A 21,691-nucleotide genomic window follows, 5' to 3' on the forward strand; every position below is an offset into this window, starting at 1 on the left:
TAAAGTTATATTTTTAACAGGCCGGGACAGGATTGGTCCGTTAAAATCTCATAACTTCTTTATCCGATGTCCATTTTCGTCTGTCTTTTTATCGTTACGCTACTAATAACGAGATCTTCGATTCTTGTTTAGGTAGTGTCGGCTAAAAATCAATCGATCTAAAATTCGAATTTCGGGTTGTACATCGCTAATCCGAAACTTCGAAAAATCATAACTTCTTCATACGAAGTCAGATTTGGGCGTTCTTTTTATCGATGTTCTTAGTTTAACATATTTTACGAATTTCGTTTAGAGCGCTAAGGCTAAATCTCTCTCTATCATAAATTTACTATTTACGCTTCCCGGCGCCGTGCCGGTTCCGACGCGAAACTTCGACGGGTCATAACTTCTTCGTTATAACTCGGATTTCGGCGTTCTTTATATGTACGGAAACCTTGTGACATATTCTACAACTTGGTTAAGATTATTTATTCTAAATAATCTTTTTTTCGAAAAGTTGTTTTTGACCCCTATTGCCTTTAAATTGACTAGCCCGGATCTACGGGTGTTACAGTAAATCAGGAGCTTCTAGCGCTTCCTTGATAATTGAGGAACCAATTCAAGAAGATATTGGATACGAGACCGAGGAAGAAGAGGAGGCAAAGTACGAACAAGAAACCGAATCGGAGGAAGAGTTAGCATTTACTATGGCTAACATTGATGAAATTCCCATGGGAGAATGGAAGAAGAGGATGCGCGAGGACCATGGCCCAGGACTTGTGCAACCCACAATTCCCGCAACTGCTACCTTCGAGCTAAAAGGTCATATCCTAGCTTCACTCAATGAAATACCTTTCTATGGGAAAGATCATGAAGATGCCTACAAACATTTGGATGAAGTAAATGATGTTGCTGATTACTTCAACATTCCAAATGTAACCCGCGAAACTCAACTACTTCGGATGCTTCCGGTAACCTTCAAGGGTGCTGCTAAAGACTGGCTCAAATCACTTCCCCCCGGGTCAGTCACTACTTGGGCCAGAATGAAGGAAGAATTTATTGATCACTTTTGCCCACCATCCAAGATAGCCAAACTCAAGAAGGCCATTGCAAACTTTGAACAACAAGCTGGAGAGTCTTTATATGAAGCATGGGAGAGGTACAAAAGTCTGCTATGAAATTGCCCACACCATGATCTAAACAGCCAGCAAGAAGTTTCCATCTTTTATGATGGAGTCAATGTCACGACCCGGCAGTTGCTAGACTCACAAGGACCACTTACAAAGAATCCACCCCTGGTGATTAAAGAATTGATTGAAGAATTCTCTAAACACTCTAGAGAATACCACAACCCTAGGAATGATGTCACGAGGGGAGCCGCGTACGCTGCTACTGAAGATTTATCCGCGGTCATGGCCATGTTAAAAACCATGGATAGGAGAATGGACAAAATGGATCAAACTATCCATGCCATACGGGTGGGTTGTGAAAACTGCAATGGACCTCACCTCACTAGAGATTGCGATTTGGATGAGAACGGCAACAAAAAGGCACAAGTATGTTATTCGAGTGGTGACCGGTATGATGAGGACTGGCGCAAACAAAAGAAGGAGTGGCTGCCTTACGAAGAGTATAAGAAGGCCAAGGAGGAGAAGTACAGACAAAAAGGGAGAGGCTTTTACCAAAAGGAGGAGCCGGTGCAAGAGAAGAAGCCCAGCTTGGAAGATATGCTAACTAAATTTGTGGCCGCTTCCGAGAAAAGACATAGTGACCATGATGCTGCTATCCAAGAAACAAGAACAATGCTCAGGAACCAGCAAGCATCCATCCACAACATAGAAATGCAGCTTGGGCAACTTGCTCAACAACTAAACCAAAGGTCACCGGGTGAGCTTCCTAGCAAAACCGAGAACAACCCACGAGGCGCACAAGTAAATATTGTTACCACAAGAAGTGGGAAGATCATTACTCCCCTGGCCCCCATTCGAGCTGAAGCAACCAAGGACTCACAGAAGGAAGGAACGGAAGAACAAGTTGAAAACCAACACTCACAATCTGAGAGTCCTACTCGCCGAGTAGGACCGATGGACTCGGCGAGTACCCCTGCTAAAACAAATGAACAGCCGCCCTTGAAACCTTACCAACCTCCAATGCCATACCCATCCCGAGCCAAGAAAGAGAAGCAGGAAGAGGAATATCAGAAGTTTCTAGATCATATTAAAACTCTTCAAATCAACATTCCTTTCATTGAAGCCATCATGCAAATGCCCAAGTATGCAAAGTTCCTTAAGGAACTCCTCACTAACAGAAGAAAGATGGAGGAAGTGCAGAAGGTAGTGCTTAACGAGAATTGCTCTGCCGCAATGCTAAACAAATTACCAAAGAAGAAGGGTGATCCGGGGAGCTTAACTTTACCTTGCCAATTTGGCAACTTGGCTGCAATTCATGCCTTAGCTGATTCTGGAGCAAGTGTGAACCTTATGCCATACTCGTTCTTTAAGAAGCTGGACCTCCCGGAGCCAAGGCCGATTCGAATGGCAATTCATTTGCAAACAAGACTGTTACTTTCCCAAGAGGCATTTGTGAAGATTTGCTAGTGAAAGTAGACAAATTTGTCTTCCCGGCTGATTTCATCATTCTCGACATGGAGGCGGATCTGCAAGTGCCAATCATCCTTGGAAGGCCCTTCCTCAACACCGCTAGCGCTATCGTAGACATGAGAGATTCTAAGCTCACATTGCGAGTTGGGGACGATTCAGTGACATTCGGGGTAGACCAAGCCATGAAGTACTCAAGGAGTAGTGACGACACGACTTTCTCAATCGACATGCTTGACGAACTATTGGAAGAAGACATACCTAAAGATTCCAACAAGTTTGCAGCTTTGGATGAAGTATTTGATCCAGAAAAGGACTTACTAGAGATTGAAAGACTGTTGGAAGAAGCGGAGTATGAAGAAATAAAGAAGCAAGCTGAAAGCCCTACTCGCCGAGTAGACCCGATCTACTCGCCAAGTACATCTGAAGAAAAGCCAGAAGTCGTGAATGCAGCCACCAACTCGCCGAGTACCAAACCTGCACTCGGCGAGTCCGTCACTATGCACAACAAATTGGAGCTCAAAACACTACCTGACCATCTGGAGTATGCCTTTCTGGAAGAAGGAAATCAGAAGCCGGTGATCATAGCCTCGGACCTATCCAAGACAGAAAAGGAGGAGCTTGTACGCGTGTTGAAGAAAAGGAAAAGAGCCATCGCATGGAGCATCTCCGACATCAAGGGAATAAGCCCATCCTACTGCTCTCACAAAATCAATTTAGAAGAAGGAGCAAGGCCGGTGGTGCAACATCAAAGACGATTAAACCCGAACATGCAAGAAGTCGTCAAGAAGGAGGTGGTCAAGCTTTTGGATGCAGGAATCATCTACTCCATCTCCGATAGTCCATGGGTGAGTCCGGTCCAAGTGGTGCCCAAGAAAGGAGGAATGACGGTCATTACCAACGAAAAGAACGAGTTAATTCCAACGCGAACGGTAACCGGTTGGCGAGTGTGCATCGATTATCGAAAGCTAAACGATGCCACTCGCAAAGACCATTTTCCCCTTCCTTTCATAGATCAAATGTTAGAGAGACTATCGGGCCATAGCTACTATTGCTTTTTAGATGGGTTTTCAGGGTATTTTCAAATACCCATAGACCCAATGGACCAAGAAAAGACCACTTTTACATGCCCCAGTGGGACTTTCGCCTATAGATGCATGCCATTTGGACTATGCAATGCACCTGCGACATTTCAAAGGTGCATGACCGCCATATTCCATGATATGGTGGAAAAGTTCATGGAGGTCTTTATGGATGACTTTTCTGTATTCGGATCTTCTTTCAATGACTGCCTCACAAATCTTGACTCAATGCTTGCTAGATGTGAGAAAACCGACTTGGTCCTAAATTGGGAAAAGTGTCACTTCATGGTCAAGGAGGGTATAGTTTTGGGACATAAAGTCTCTAAAAAGGGAATTGAGGTGGATCAGGCAAAGATAGACACCATTGCCAAATTACCCCCACCAACTAATGTGAAGGGCATTAGAAGTTTTTTGGGACACGCAGGTTTTTACCGGCGTTTTATAAAAGATTTTTCCAAAATCACAAAACCTCTGACACAATTATTACTAAAAGATGCACCCTTTAATTTTACTAAAGAGTGTTTAGAGGCATTTGACTTTCTAAAGGAAAAATTAACTAATGCCCCGATCATTATAGCACCAAATTGGAACTTACCCTTCGAGATCATGTGTGATGCTAGTGACTATGCACTAGGAGCGGTCCTTGGACAAAGGGTTGATAAGCACTTTCAACCCATCTATTATGCAAGCAAGACCTTAAATCCTGCCCAAGAGAATTATACTACTACTGAAAAAGAACTGTTAGCCGTGGTTTACGCTTTTGACAAGTTTCGCCCTTACTTGGTTTTATCTAAAACCACTGTTTTTACTGACCACTCGGCTATCAAGTATTTGTTTTCCAAACAGGATGCCAAGCCAAGACTAATACGATGGGTGCTGCTTCTTCAAGAATTTGATATAGAGATACGAGACAAGAAAAGAATGGAGAACGTAGCGGCCGATCATTTATCTAGGCTCGAGAACCCGAAATTGCAAGAAGATAAGGATGAAGACGACTTTCCGGATGAATACATTATGGTGTCCGTGGGAGAGGAGCCATGGTTCGCAGACATAGCTAACTATTTAGCTACAAATTACGTTCCAAAGGATTATAGTAGTTAGCAAAAGAAGAAATTCTTTGCGGAGATCAAATATTACTTTTGGGACGATCCATACCTCTTTCGAAGCTGTGCGGATGGAATTATAAGAAGATGTGTGTTCGGGAAGGAAAGTCGAAGAATACTAGAACACTGCCATAGCGGGCCCACGGGAGGACATCATGGAGCACACTATACCGCAAAGAAGATCTTTGACATTGGGTTCTATTGGCCTACAATCTTCAAAGATGCAGCCCAATATGTCAAAGAATGCGATGCTTGTCAAAGGGTGGGAAACATTTCATCTCGAAATGAAATGCCACAACATAGCATTCAAGTGTGTGAGGTGTTCGACGTGTGGGGCATTGACTTCATGGGACCATTTCCCACATCCAAAGGAAACAAGTACATCCTAGTGGCGGTAGATTATGTTTCGAAATGGGCGGAGGCGCAGGCTTTACCTACAAATGACGGACGGGTAGTGGTACGATTCTTAAAAAAACTATTATCCCGGTTTGGTGTTCCGAAGGCCCTAATTAGTGACCGTGGCACACACTTTGCCAATGATCAATTGGAAAAGGTGCTCAAGAAATATGGGGTGACCCATAAGTTCTCCACGTCATACCACCCGCAAACGAGTGGACAAACTGAAGTGACCAATCGAGCTTTGAAGCGTATTTTAGAGAAGTCGGTGGGAAGCAACCGCAAGGAATGGTCGGATAAATTGGATGATGCGCTATGGGCATTTCGTACCGCTTTCAAAACACCTATTGGTATTACACCATATAGGTTAGTTTATGGAAAGCAATGCCATTTACCGGTTGAAATCGAGCATAAGGCATATTGGGCGTTAAAGAGGTGCAACTTTGACATGGAAGAATTGAAGACCAACCGTCTAATGCAAATGAATGCCCTTGAAGAACTCCAAAATGAGGCTTATTCTAGTTCGTGGCTCTATAAAGAAAAGACCAAGAGATGGCATGACAAAAGAATCAAAAGCAAAGACATCCATGAAGGCCAAAAAGTACTACTTTTCAATTCCCGATTAAAACTTTTCTCGGGCAAACTCAAATCAAGGTGGGATGGTCCCTTTTTGGTCAAGACGGTGTTTCCTCACGGGGCTATAGAATTGATCTCAAGAGACGGCACACCATTTAAAGTCAATGGTCATAGAGTGAAGAAATATGAAGAAGGAGTCCCCCGAAATGATGGATTGGAGGAGCTGCTACTGTACGGAATCGCAAACATGTAGACGGGGCGGAGTCCAGCTAATGACTCCATCAAAAGAAGCGCTTCTCGGGAGGCAACCCGAGTTTCACGTTTGCATTTTCTTTCCTTTTCTTTATTTTTCATATTGTTTTTTTTCATTCTTCTTCATTTATTCTATTTCTCTAAGTGCTTGAGGACAAGCTATACTGTGAGTGTGGGGTGGAAGGGCTAAACAAAGGAATTCATACAGTAAAATTGGCAAATTTAAATTTTTTTTCCAACCTGAGACATCTACTCGGCGAGTATATCGACTATACTCGGCGAGTAAATGTTCACTTACAGCCAAAAGTCGATAACACGCGTATCTACTCGGTGAGTAGATCCATTCTACTCGGCGAGTAGCCGGTTCAAACCCAGTAAATTAAAACCTGTAAAAATTATTATTACTCACCAATTCATCCCCACACTCGCCGAGCATCCTCTCAGCCGCATCTCTAAGTGTTCTTCAAGATCTCTCCAATTTTCTTCTTCTTTCTCTTCATTCAAGCACCAAGGTAACATCTTTACACTTTAACTTTATGAAAGGTCCAATCTTTACCACATATCTTCCCATATTTGTTATGATTTCGGATTTGGGGAGTTTTTCCCAATTTTTAGGGCTTTGATTTACTCATGAATTAGAGGTTGTTTGGGGTAATTTCTTCAAGATCTATGGTTAGATAAGTAATTACAACAAAACCCTATGAACAAATTGGACTATTACACAGATTACACAGATCCGATCGCGATCTGTCAAAAAGTTCATACTACTCGGCGAGTATGTTCGTGTACTCGGCGAGTAGGTCCCAATAAGATCAAAAATTTTCCTGTTTTAATTATGGGGTGTTGTTTGTTGCTGTGTTTTTGGTATGTTTATGCAGATATCATGGCAAGGAGAGGACAGTCATCACGTGGAGGAGGCCATGGTGATATGCCATGGTTAGCCTTTCAACAAATCACCTCCAAATCCTCAAAAACTCGAGCCCTAAACAGGTTGGAAGCGCTGCGACAGAAAGAAATCCACTTGCCCAATGCAGTGGATTGGGGATGGATGGGAAATGTCGGCTTGGAAGAGGAACTTACTCCATATTTGGTGAAAGATTGTAACTTGGGTTATGCCAACATCACTTGTGATGGTTGGTTGCAATTGTTTAAAATCCAAGAGCCAGTATACGCGGAGTTGTGCTGGGAATTTTTTGCTACCATTTCATTCCGAGGTGGTAGTGAGTATTACAATCCAAACACGATCTTGTTTTCTTTGGGAGGAGAGCTGCGACAATGCAGCATGGTTGAGTTCTCTTGGCGGTTAGGCATCTACGATCAAGACATGTCGATGACGGAATACTTTGAACCTTCTTGGAGAATACCTACAAAGAACTTCCCGAGGGGGTGGTGGCGTCGACATGGTGGAGTACAATTGCTAACCGGGTCTACATACCTTCCACTGCTCAAGAAGGTCATATCCGTTCTCCAATCCATCGACTCATTCACCGGTTCGTTGCAAGCACGATCAACATGCGGAAGGATGGGGACAAAGTTCCCACCCTTGATATCTTTTACTTGTGGAGTATCATCACTCCCGATGTCTTCTGCAACCTCCCGTACTGCATTGCTAAATTTCTTGCGGAGGGAGCGGTTAAGGAGAAGATCAACTCAAAGATCAATGGGGGAATGTTCATTACTCGGCTTGCGAGATCATTTGGGATCTTGGAATTGCCGCAAGCTCAAACGCTAACGATTATCCACCCTCCTCCGTTCAACACTGCACTTTATAGGAGGGCTCGGATAGTTGAAAATTTTGGTGATTCTTTTACAATCCCAAATGAGGATGAGCCGGCGGTCCCCGAGGAGCCGGGAAGGTGGGTTAGGCCAAGGAGCGAGCGGGTACGAGAAGACCCACCGGTTATTCCGGTGGAGGATAACGAGGGATGGAACCAAGTGGAGTATCGACACTACTTGGATGATATAGGGTGAGGGGTTAATTACACCAATCAATCCTTCGAGTATCTTTTCCAACAAATGCATATTGACCCGCGACCGGGACCCGGCTACCCTTACATTATGGATTGGGACGAAAGGATGCGAAGAAGGGGTGGAGAAGGAGGTAGTGGAGCTGGAGGAGCCGAGATGGAAGAGGAAGAATGAAGATTTTATTTGATTTTGTTTTGTTTGGTTATGATGTTTGTTTTAAGACAATTGTGGACATGTTGAATTTGGCTATGTGGTTGGAATATTAGTGTTACTTTTAGTTTTCTTTTCAGGTATTGAAGCTAGGAAGCATGCTATTTAGGAAGGGTCAAGAGAGGAATGAGAGTCTTTATGAGTGATTATGGAGTCTTGTTCCTAGGATTGAGTCCGTACGAATCGAGAGTTTATTGAAGTGTTGCTGCTTAGGAAGTTCACAGGAGAGTACATTTATATTTCCATGTCAACACTAGCGTAAAGAGAGACAGCGGTTCATAAAACTCTGGAAATATAAGCTCTACTCGCCGAGTGCACTAATACTACTCGGCGAGTACATCTGCTTTTGCACGAACTACTTTGCCAATCGCGTTCTACTCGCCGAGTTTGATCACCTACTCGCCGAGTAGCCTGCTGCAGGAGGAGTTTCTGATTTGTTCTGGCTAGTTTTTCTGCGCCATTCATACACTCTTATGAATTACTACTGAGGATTGTGCAACAACCCTTTTTCCTTGGAGTTTTCGAGCTATCAACCACATGAGACGTATGACGCCCGTGCCATGGATGAGCTGTTCCCATGGTTAAAGTCACTAGAAGAAGGAGTTGAAGAAGAGAGTGTCAACCTAGCGACTGCTACCCCAGGGGAGTTTGTTCCAACTTTCTCTCTATTTGCATTTTTTAGTTGTTATAATATGCAATGAGGGCATTGCATAAAATAAGTGTGGGGTAGGGGGTTAGTCACATCTTAGAACACTTAGAATCTTAATTTAGGCTAATTTTTAAAAAAATTTGTTGCATATCAAAAATGCTTAGGTCTTAAATTAGAAAATTTTGGTAAAAATTAGGATTCCATATTAGAATTGTGTTAATAATTGCATGAGAACCCAAATGTTTAATTGAGCCTATACACGTTCTAGTGCATTTGTGGCTTCCTTATTTCAGTGAAATCATGAGACAAAAACACGACCTTGCTCAGCCTGAGGGATGCAATATGTTTAGCAGCCTAAACCTGAAATGTATCCAGGAAAGTTTTTATCATTAGCCAATAAAGGTTGAGATTGAGCGCCCCTGCTTAAGCATGTAGGGATTTGAGTGAAAAAAATATATTGAGAAATACATGAAAAAAAAAAGAATTGCTAGAAAAGTTATAGGAATTTTGGAGCAAATGAAGTGAAGATCTGAAGATCAAAATTCCAAGAAATCCAAAAAGTTGAAGATACCAAAAGTCAATACAAGTTGGTGAATTCAAAGATATCCAAGATCAAATTATCAAGAAAGTGAAGAATTCAAAGAATTCCATAGTGGTATCGAAAAGCTGTAATTCTAGAATATGTATGCTTGGGTTGCTCAATTAAAAATACCTTGAGGGTAAAGAGATTTTCTGAGGATGGATTCGGAGGGTTTCATAAAATGAGCATAGTTCGGGGTGAGTGGGCGAATTTTTATGAGGATTGTGAGTATTTGAAGTATGGGGGGTTTTTAGGAATTTTAGACACAAATGCATGCGTTGCGGTCTTGGCATAATGGCTGGGTTGGATTGGAGTTATTAATGTGATTTTAATGTGTTTAAAATTTAGTTTTGCTTGGGGGCAAGCAAAAGTCAAGTGTGGGGTATTTTGATATGTGCATAATTAGTTAATTATTTAACATATATTCTTAGTTATTTTTGATTAGTTATGTGAATAATGTGGACAAAAGATACTTAAAATGTTGTGAATTGTGTTTTCAGTCCAAAAGATATGCTTGGAGGCAAAAAGGAGAAAAGGAAAGCAAGTGAAGATTAAAGAGTGAAAGAAGGAGTTCTACTCGGCGAGTAGATCGACCCTACTCGGCGAGTACACGACGATATGCCAGAAGATAAATACGACTGCTAATTCAAGACGGATAAGTATGGACCTACTCGGCGAGTTGATTCTACTACTCGCCGAGTACCCCCTGTTTTGGGATATCTATAAAAGACGAATCCTTATCCCATGGGAAGGGATTCCTGGTGATTTTTGAAGGATTAATTCTACCACTTAGACTTAGGAATTCAAGCAATTAGGTTAATTCAAGCAATTAGGTTAATTCTACCACTTAAGGAACCCTAAGCTTCAAGAGTTGGAAGAATTCAAGCAATTAGGTTAATTCTACCACTTAGACTTAGGAATTAAACATGTTTGCTTTAATAAACTTTGTTTTTGTGTTTGTTTCTACTGCAACTATGAGCTAAATTCGTTTTTGTTTCTGTTTGGGGAATACCAAAGAACTCCTATGGTTTAATTATTAATTTTTGCTTAATTGTCTATTGGTGATTTATTAAATTAAGTTTGTTAAAGAACCTTATGTATTAATCACTACTATTTTCTGTTAATTGGAAGGCAATTAGGTTGCATGAACATCACTTAATTGTTAACCTCATATGTCTATGTGAATGCTAAAACATATGCTTAGAAGTAATGATTATGAAACTAAGATTAATAAGAAAATAGGAAGATTAATGTATGAGCTTGTTTGAGAAACCATCAACAAGAGGTTAATTGAATTAATAACTTAATTAACCATTACAAATCTTATTTAATCCAAATAATTAATCTAGGGAATTAATTAGTTTAAACACTTGATCAACGCTTAAATTAGTTAATTGTCTAAGGGTTAGGAGTAATGAATATGAACCTAACTATTATAATTGGTAACCAATAGCAATTAATCCACCTTAACTTAAATAACCATAGGAGTGAATTGGTTGAACCTAAATAGAAACATCTTTATCAAATTTGGTGAATAGTTGTTGCTTTAGTTAATTAGTTAATTTAGTTTGTCTAAGTTTCTAGTCTTGCAAAACTAGAGAAAACCCTTTAGTTTTATTATTTGTTTTAGTTAAAATTAGCTATTTGTTTAATTGCCCGTTCCTTGAGTTCGATACCTCACTTATCAATCTATACCACTTAAAGACAGGTTCATTGCCTTTGTGTGCTCAAATTATTAATAAAAAGTAGGGATAAAACTAGTTAAATTTACACACATCAGTCATTGATTGCTTCCTTCCACAGAGGAGCATCCCGAGACGTCATGGCTTCAGTGAAGGTCTTAGGATCATCATCCAAATTAATTGAAAGGATGACCTCTCTCATCACTTTCTTTTGTGTTCCTTCGACCAAATAAGAATAGAAATCATCTCCAAAGGTTTTCTCAATTCTAGCCCTAGTACTTCTCGTTGGTTCCTCCACAACGGGAGGAGGTGGGAGTATTTCTCGAGAGGTACTTGTAGGTGTTGTATGACTAGAGTTTTCTTCATCCTTAGAAAACTTGTCCTTAAAGAATTCCACATCTCTGGATTCCATAACAACACCTGAATCAGTATCAAGTAACCGGTAAGCCTTGCTATTTTGAGCATATCCAATAAATATACTCTTATTAGCTCGTGCTCCCAATTTGGTTCGCTTAGGATCGGGAGTTCGATAATAAGAAACACACCCCATGTCACACCCCCGAACCAGACGGCGGAAACGTTCGGGAGATGTTGTGACTCAATTGAATACCATCACAATGAATATACATGAAACATAACATCATTCGTCACCAACATTTGAATATTACAACTGATAGTGTTTACATCCATTAGATTGTCTCAAAACATTACATTCCCAAAAATAAATTGTTCAGTTCGTTAATAGATAAACTGCAAGCCATCACTGAGTACATTTTCCTTTGATTCACTGGTTACCTGAGAATACAAGTATTTTGAAAAACGTCAACATATGAAATGTTGGTGAGTTCATAAGCGGTATTTGAAAAGCAACGTTTTGTATTATTCTGAAAACCACCAGAAAATCCGATATTTTCTGAAAAGAGTTTCTGAAAAAGTTTGTGAAGATCCATAAGTATGCTTGTTTGTTTCTATAGTTGTAAAAAAAAAAATGTTCATTAAACTTGTGTACATTTCGAAACTGTATGTATTGTAAAACTCTAGGAAAACCCGATGTTTTCCTAATACTTTGAATTCCATGAAGTTGAAATAAACCATTGTAACGCGTGAAGTCATTAATTCCAGGCGACGTCGGATTATTTTTGCGCATGATTAATTGCTATAAACAAGCGTTACACAAACGACCAGTTTATAATTATACTAACGATCCCGTAGGTGTCGTTCGTACTAATCACGTTATCCAACCGCCCTGACTCCGAGTAATCCCACATCCGAAGAGAAAGAGGACACGAAGACCCCGATGACTCCATTAACCGGTTGGGGATAAAAAAAAAGGGTACGAGGGGCCCTTGACCCGCCTCGCATGAAATACCGACTTTACTAGCAATACCATAGGACCCTTGTGGGCCAATAGTATAAAAGCCATTGAAAGTCCTTTTACGCTGTGTTAGATCATGTAAGACCCAACAACTCGTAAGGTAGAAGTCTTCGGGCCTTAAGATCAGGTCATTGGGCTAGCTAGGCCCAACAAACAAGATTTTACACTTTGGGGCCTAAAGATGGTGCGTAGACGTCTGTGCACTCTCACGTGTATATTGAATTACCAAATGTTTTCGTGTATGAATCGAGTTATCGTCGTGTTAGTATTTTCGGATTGTTATTGATTCGAGACCGAATCAATTCGTTTAACAACGATTTTTGGTATTGTTGTGTATTGTATTACGTAGGTAGTCGCGGTGCCAATATTTGATCAAGTTGCGTGCATTGAATTAGCCTTGAAGTTTTCTTTTTTCAGCCCCTCATTGTTTGTAAAATTTACTCTTTTCAACCCTCTAATTAAATAACTTTCCGGTTTGGTCCTTAAATCATTTTTCTTGACATTTTAACACCAAAAATTATTGAAATTAATATTTTTCAGCATATTTTTCATTGAAAACAGTTTAAGTCCCTGAAATTGCAGTTTTCTCGGTTATAACCCCTCTTTTTCGCAGTTTTTACAATTTTGGCCCAAATTGGAAATTTTTTACAACTTTGGTCCTTTTTAAATTTGAAAAGCATTTTAAACCTTTGAAAAGTACTTGGAACCTTAGTAGTCCACTGTTTTACAGAAAAACACAGTCTTGGCCCTCCAAAACAGAAAATTTCGCATAATGAGCCCTATTGGGCCGAAATTGTCATTTTTAGCCCATTAAGCTTGAAATTTATATTTTTAATCCTCCAAATGAGTATATTTTCAGAAAATATTTCATTGAAACTGTTTTGACACTCCTCATCCATCAGAATTCGTGATATGACATTTTGGGCCCTTTAACTTTATATTTTTAACATTTTATGTCCAAAAATTGAGTTTGTAGCCCAAATAAAATGTTATTAAGCCATTTAGCTATTTTTCTTGGAACACTTTGTATGTAGAAATATACTTGATGCTAGTATCATTAATCATAAAGTATATCTCGGTTTTTAGGGGTTTTAAGGCTAGATCCAACATTATAACACACAAAAACACACATATAAGCATAGAAATCATACAAGGCATACAAAACATATATAGATCTACACTTTCACTTGTATTCCCCCCCCCCCCCCACAAAACTCATAAAAACAGAAAATAGGGGGTATGAAGCTCACCTTAGGGTGTGATTTCGGTTTTTGAAGAAAAGATGGAAGAAAACTTGGTGATTTTTGGCCTTAGCACCCTTTTCTTGAAGATCTCGAGTTTGGTATGCTTCTAAGAGGTAAGATCACGATTTTTGCATGGATTAGGAATATATTTTGATAAAACAAAGAATCTAAGTCATGGATCCAAGCATAACCTTACCTTAGATGAAGAGTTTGTGGAAATATCCTCTTGAAAGCTTCTTAAATTTCGAGATCTTTGAGTGGAGAGGGAGGAAGTTTTCTTGAGTGTTCTTGAGAGAGTTTGTGAGATGTGTGTGTGTTTGAGATGGCCGAGAGTGAAGGAGGGAAAAGAAGAAGTGATCTTTGAAGTGATACTTGCATGGAGGTATGTGATATGTTGCATGGAAATCCAAAAGACAATAATGAGGTGGCAAACCAAAGTCAACTCCTCACCACTTCTTCTTGGACTTGGGCCTTGGGCCGAGAATCTTGAAGGAAAAGGAAAATTTGGGCTTTTTGCCCCTAAGCCCAATATTAGAGTTAGTTTGGGTGAGTTTTAACGTAAAAGAATATAGTATGATTTTTACATATTTGTTGGACTAGTTTAGGTTATTCATGGATCAAAGCTTTTAATTCATTTCATTCTAGGCCCAATATGGCCCAAAATGTTGAAATAAATTAATGTGGGTCCAAATAGAGCCCAATTAGGGTTCTATGCCCATGATAGTCAAATTGGAAGCTTATTGGTCCATTTGGGTCCAATAAGGAAGTCCTAGTCCAAAGTGGATCTAAACAAGAACTTCTAGGGTTTCCAATTGTTTGATGACCATTTGTAGCACTTGTAGGATGTATTTGATTGAAGTTTTTGATGTCATAATAGTAGGTATCACACATGCTCTTAAGTTTTGATTCGCATTAACTTGAGTGTATAGATTACATGACACAAAATTTCTAGTTGTGACACCCCACACTTTCAAATAGTCTAGGTTAGGTTTTCTACCTTTCCACAACTCATAAGGGCTTGTAGGAATCACATGACTAGTGATCCTATTGTGAACATAACAAGCAGTCAATAGTGCTTCCCCCACAGATTGTTTGGTTGACCCGATTGGTTCAACATACAGTTGACCATCTCACAAAGGGTTCGATTCTTTCTTTCAGCCAAACCATTCTGTTGGGGAGTGTATGGTGATGTTCTCTCATGTTTGATTCCATTCTCTTCACAGAATGTGTCAAACTCTTGGTTGAAATATTCTCCGCCTCTGTCCGAGCGAAGAATTTTGATGCGTCTTTCAAGTTGATTTTCGACCTCAGCCTTATATCGTTTAAATGCATCAAAAGCTTTATCTTTTGATCTCAACAAATAAACATGTAGATATCTACTGAAGTCATCACAAAATGTGATGAAATACCTTCTTCTTCCTCGAGTAAGGATTCCATTTAACTCACATATATCAGAATGAATCAACTCAAGTAACGAAGTGTTTCTCTTAACTGATGGAAATGGTTTCTTAGTGAACTTTGAGTTTACACATGTTTCACATTTTTCAAAATCTTTTGTGTTATATTTTAACATACCTTTAGTTTGCATTTTTTCAATGTTTTTAACATTAGTGTGAGCTAAACGTTTATGCCATAAAGAAATTGAACAAACAATATAACAAGAAAAGTTCACTTCATTCCCATTAGCAACCAATCCATCAATTACATCATTACCAACACTCGACACACTAGCAACACCACTCTCAACACTAGGACCACTCATATTACCCTCATCACTAAGACATAAACGATACATTCCCGAAGTGTTGTTAGCCCTCCCAACATATCTTCTGCCTTTAGTGATCACAATTTTGCCTCTCTCAAGCACCATCTTGACGCCACCCTTGTCAAACTTGTCCGCAGAAACCAAACCCTTCGAGATAGTAGGAACATGAAGAACATATCGAAGACTCACCCATTCACCACGTGTGAACTTCAACCGAACATCACCCCATCCTAGAACTTCAGCTCTATGACCATCAGCACAGACGACAACCATCCCATGAGGCATGGGTTGGTAGGTGTGAAAGCTCTCTCGTTGCCCACAAACATGCACAGTGGCTCCAGTGTCCACGAACCAACCTCGAGCACAGATTGCTCGAGTAAGAGAGGAGATCATGAAAATCTCTCCAAGGTTCACACTAGCCACCATGTCAGTAACCTTCTCGACTGCATGTGCAACCGGTACTGATTTGCGATCTTTGCATTCTCTCGCATAGTGCCCAATCTCTCCGCAGAAGTGGCAAGGACCGGCCCTTTTTGGCTTTGAGTTAGGATTTTGATGACCCGGTTTCTTGAAGCTTTGTTTCTTGGGCCCAAAATTCTTCTTGTTCTGTCCCCCAGATTTGCCTTTGTGGCTAGAACTCCCAGCTGACACATGATGCACACTTTGTCCAACTTTACCTCGCTTGTCCCTGATGCGAGTTTCCTCCTCAATGCGGAGGTGTTTCATCAGATCATCCAAGGAGTAGTCCTCAGATTTGTGCATCATTCTATTAGAAAAATCTTTCCACGAGGGTGGCAGTTTTGCGATGATCGCACCAACCTGAAAGAGTTCTGGAAGAGAGATGGTGAGTGCGTTCAACTTGTTGACCATGACTTGGAGTTCATGCACTTGCTCCATAATTGGTTTTTCATCAACCATTTTAAACTCAAGGTACTTGGATACAAGGTACTTATTAGTACCTTCTTCATGTGCCTTATACTTGAGTTCCAACGCACTACATAGCTCTTTAGGATCTTTGACCGGCGAGTAAAGATCATAGAGCCGATCAGATAGGGAATTCTTGATGTGACCCACACACAATTCCTCGGATTCTCTATGTAGAATCCTTTGTTTTTCCAGTTCTATAATAACCGTTGGGTCCACATATTCCCCTTCCTTTGGAATTGGATCATCAGGAATTGGTGCCAGTTTTGGGTCCAACAAAAAGGAGAGCTTCAAGACATGAAGCATGAACTTGACCTTTTTGGCCCAACGAGTGTAGTTCTGACCATCGAATTGGTCAAGTTTGGCAAACTCTTGGTTCATGAAATGGAGGCTAGCAGTAGAGTCCATTAGTCTGTTGATTGATCACAATAAAATATAAAAACCTTTAAGATTGTTGTAAATAACAAACTAATAGACGCGCAAGAAAACCAACAAATAATATAGAATTATATGTCGATTAGTTGTGAATAATAGATCCAATTATTATTATTATATTTACCGAGTTTCATCCAGAAACCAGATCTATCCTTCTCGATTAGATCCGGTTATAAGAAAGGTAGAAGAAGACTGTCCTATTATTGGACGAATTAAACACAAGACAGAAAAGTAAAACCGACCTATTGATTGCTGATCTTGATCTTGAAACAACTGCACGGATCAGACTCCTGTCCTTAAAGGTTTTTACTTCGCTTGTACTGGCTGTAAGCAACAGATTAAAACCCCAGGATTTAATGCAGCTTTATCAATAGTCCAACAGCACTGGAAATCGATAAACACAAAAACCGACTACTTGGAAACTAGGTAAAAAAACGCAGAGAGAGGGAGGAAGCTTTCAGATTTCTAGAGTATCCATACGGCTCCTAGGGAGCTGTATTTATAGGTATCGTAACCCTAGAAGGCATCAAACGGGCCCCCATAGGACGACCCCATAAACCCTAGGGCGTCAGCTTGCTCTCCAAGCAAGCCGTTTCCTGATCCTTCTAGAATACCCTGACTTGGCCTCCACGAAGTCAACGACGGTCAACCATTTGACCGGATCGGTCAAACCAGCTTGACCTAAACTCATCAAAAATAAAAGCTCCTCAGCTCCCGATGCGTCTTGCGAAGGGCAAAGTGCGCCTAAATCGTGCCATTTCGCGCACTCGCGATGTCGGCTAGTGCTAGGCTAGGCAAGGTGCGCGCGTGGGCTTGGCCCATTCCTTTGATCTACTAAAGCCTTTGAAGGCTTATCAAGGGAATAGGCTTATAAACCCACATAAGTTTCTTCCCCCCACCAATGTGGGATACAAAGGAAATTGCCAACTTGCAATTCCTTTATATATAAAGTTCCAACATATTTATGCATCATTCTGCAGTCCATATGCCTGCTGACACGTAGTTTTCACTTGTTGACCATTAGTTCGTAAGTTTTCACTCTTTTTTTAGTTCGCACAATAACTCAACCCTATATATATATATATATATATATATATATATATATATATATATATATATATATATATATATGAGTTTTGAGCACTACAACATTCATATGGTGTACATGCAACCTTAATACTTTGGATTTAAGTTTTCTCTATTGAACATGCAAATACAAACTCCAAAGCAATAACCCTAAAACTAGCATACACAATTCGAAAATCATATGAACATTAGGGTTTGATGATTACTTTACTTGTTATGTAGTAATAACAAGAACACCTTGACTGTTGAAAACTTAGTGTCCCAAGTGTTGCACCTTTAATGGAGTCAAAAACACTCAATGCAAAGGATGACTTGGAAAGATAAGGAAAATCAACCAGGGTTCTTCTTAGAATGCTTAGGGATGAAATCCTTAGGTTAAGGGTCTTTAAATAGTTGTGGCTACTAGGGTTTTTAGGTTGAAAACCTAATACAATTCTTCTACTCCTCCTAATAGTTTTCAAATGATCCTTAGAGCACACTTCCTGTTGCTGGAACCACCATGTATAAGGCGGCCCCTCATGGTGGTCGTTAAAGATTCCGACTGCTCATGAATCTCTTTCTGCATGTAATGTTAACATTTGCCCTTGTTTATTTGCTCTACCTCCATCTCAAGAATAGACAGTGCCCTTTGGTCTTGAAATGTTTTTTTACGTCTTTGCCCTTGCCTTGCTCAAACTTGAGAATAGTCACTCCTCCATCCTGAAACAAACAACAATAGAAAAGAAAAAAAAAACTCATATTGAATGAAATTGCAAGAGTTTCAAATATAATATGAAACTAAATCTATAAAAGGTTAATGTTGTTTTTAGGTAACCAACTAAACAAAATGTTGATATGAATGCAACTGAAAACCTAAGTTGATAGACTTTAACAATAAAAAGAACTTGTGAGGGACTAAAGTGAACATTTTGGATAGTTAAGTACCTTAAAAATCATTAACCCATCTTTAAAATATGGAAATTAAAATATACAAACAAACTAAACCTCCTAAAATATGGAAACTAAAATAGATTTGGAAACTATTTTAGCACATCAATGTGTAGTATTACAATATTTCAAGAGGCAAGCATGAAAGAGAAAAAAGGTGTAAAGGGTTTTTGAAAACATGAAACAATACACTAAAAAAGTTATAAAATGAACAAAGCAATTTAGAATAAGAACTAGCATATGATGAATGAATGCAGGGTATGCACCTTAATATGAACAACTTCACTATCCACAATCACCAAGACCTTTTTCGTGTGTTCAACAAGGGCATGAGGGTCACTAGATAGGAAAAGTTCTTTTGGGTGACCATTTGTTGAAATAAACTTCAAATCATTATATGATGTTCCTTTGTTTTGTTGTTCAACAAATTCCTGCAAAAGAATTTCATTTCTTAATACCAGTTCAGAAGAAAGTGATAAATGAAATCAAGTAATATTAAAATATTATTGACAAATAGCAAATAACAAGCATAACCTACTTTCACACCAAGAAGAAGTGGACTACAACGTTTGCAAGCAACCAATTCATTTGGATAATGTCTGCTTTTGAAAATAAGTGCATAGGCTCCTTCAAGATGCCACATAACCTCGAGTACAACTTCACTAAACATGACAGTTTGTTCACCTACAGCAGTAAAAGATTCATTCAATTCTATATTAAGTTGGTTCATAAGGGTAGTTTTGGTATTTTCCATTTAACTAATAACAAGTCTACATAAACTGTCTGAAATCTCATCATATATCTTGTTCTAAACTTGTAAAAGGGTGTTGTCTTTTTGTGCTACACCACTATGGAAATAAGGATGGCAAGCATAATATTAAAGTCTAAAAGAATAATGAAATATGTTGAGAAAATATGTATCTTTAAAGACTTCGAGTACCTTCTTCATTTGCTTTGTCAAAAACAAATTTTGCAAGCTTTGGGATCACTTCAGTATCTGTCTCAGATTCAAAAGTAAACCTGTGTCGAAGAAGAGATTGCTTTAACACCTGCAGTATGTTAAGAAGATAAAACACCATATTCCCAAAAAAAGTAACTACAACAAATAAAACAGAGAAATGATACAGAAATTGATGTATCTATGAAATAAAGGAAAGAATATATACATGCAGAAGTGGAAACAATATGCAATAATTCATACAAAAATGGAACTTTTATACAAAATTGGAAACCGACCTCATAATTGGTAATAACTCCATTGTGAACAACCAAGAAATCATTTCCAGCACCAGATGATTGAGGATGACTATTCCTTGGAGATGGTTCTCCATGGGTCGCCCATCTGGTGTGTGCTACTCCAAACATGAGAAGTGATTGCTCTGAGATCAAAGACTTTGCAAGATCTTTCATCTCTTCATCAAGTTTCAACACTTCCTTCACTTTGCCTTTAAAAAAAATATTGATTTTTTTAATCAATTAGAGTATATGTTAGTATTTGTTGAATTTAACCCTGTTTTTTTAGAAATATGGAAATGGAAATGGATCGTACTTGGCAAATGTAGAAGGCTTTCTATGATTGCTTCTCTTCGTGGTTTAAGATTGTGTCAGCTCCAATGGCTAGAGCCACCATAGCATCACCATAATTTGGCTTGTGTATGCCTAAATATCAACACCATGAGTTAACAAAAACAATTCTTGTAAAAATTAAATTTGAAAAAACATGTCCAATAACACCCTGTCTTGTGAAGAGAATATGTTTCACTAATGATCCTCCATGAAGTATATCCATTTATTTGCTTTTATACCAAAAATGCCCTTCGGAAATGCAACCCATACCCTCACACATATACAAAAAATGAAATAAATAAAGAGTACAGTTTTTTTTAAATACCTGTAATGGAACTATGTTGACAACAGGCTGCAAGCAGTCAACAACAGGAGGATTTTGAATTACTCTACAACATGGACCACAAACAGCTGCTGCAATTCCACCCAAAACATAAACACCATTTGTGCCTTCTCCACCATTTTTGGCCTCCCTATAAGGCATTTTGCTACAATTGCATCGCAAAATTCCTTGGAATACCTACAAAACCAAATTATAACTATTATGTGTCTTTGAAATGGAAGAAGTTAAACATATGGAATGAACCAGAATTCACATTCGACCAACAACACCATATTTTTTAGCGATAAGTGTGTGTGTGTGTGTATATGCTCACATTAACTTTAGTTAAGTACTTGACATTTTAGAGTTCTAGATAATTCCTTAATGATGAAAGCTTTCCTCAATGTAGATTTATCCTACTTCACAGTACCATGTGTATATGCTCACATTCTTCAAGTGAACTCTGCAAATTATCCTTTCAAACCGATCATAACAATATTTTAGTTTGCTCTTGCTAAGAACGTGGTAGGATTTTAGGACTATGTTAGACCAAGTTCTCATTAGCCTTCAATGTAATTATATTAATTTCATAATCCTAACTTACACCTGCTTAGCCGAGAATAACATCAAGAATTTTAACACACACATAATAGTTACAATCAGGATAATTCAGAACAGATCTCAACAAAACTGAACCAACAATGCTTGCAAATAAACAATCCATGAAGTGTGCCCTTTTAATTAAAGAAGAAAAAACACAAAAAAAACATCATCAATACAAAATATCAGTACCTTATATTTTCTCACGGATCTCAATGAGTGGCGCCCTCATACGCAAAACAGCGGCATCGACATCTACAAGTTTGGTGCTGAGATTCACGAAGTCAGCATAATCTCGGTTAACTCGCTCTACTAGTTCATGTTTAAGGGATGAAAGATGAGACAACAACTCCAACCTTAGGGTTTCAAGGGG

General features: G+C 39.2%; 1 non-coding gene across 1 annotated transcript; it reads right to left on the bottom strand.

Moving 5' to 3' along the window:
* Positions 1 to 1,070: 1,070 nt before the first annotated feature.
* Positions 1,071 to 1,177, bottom strand: LOC145013426 (small nucleolar RNA R71). Its single transcript, XR_013664986.1, has one exon. It is a non-coding gene; the product is annotated as a small nucleolar RNA R71 (small nucleolar RNA).
* Between the last annotated feature and the right edge of the window lie 20,514 nt (positions 1,178 to 21,691).

This window comes from Lactuca saligna, chromosome 8 (genome assembly GCF_052625555.1).
Source record: "Lactuca saligna cultivar CGN05327 chromosome 8, ASM5262555v1, whole genome shotgun sequence".
NCBI lineage: Eukaryota > Viridiplantae > Streptophyta > Magnoliopsida > Asterales > Asteraceae > Lactuca > Lactuca saligna.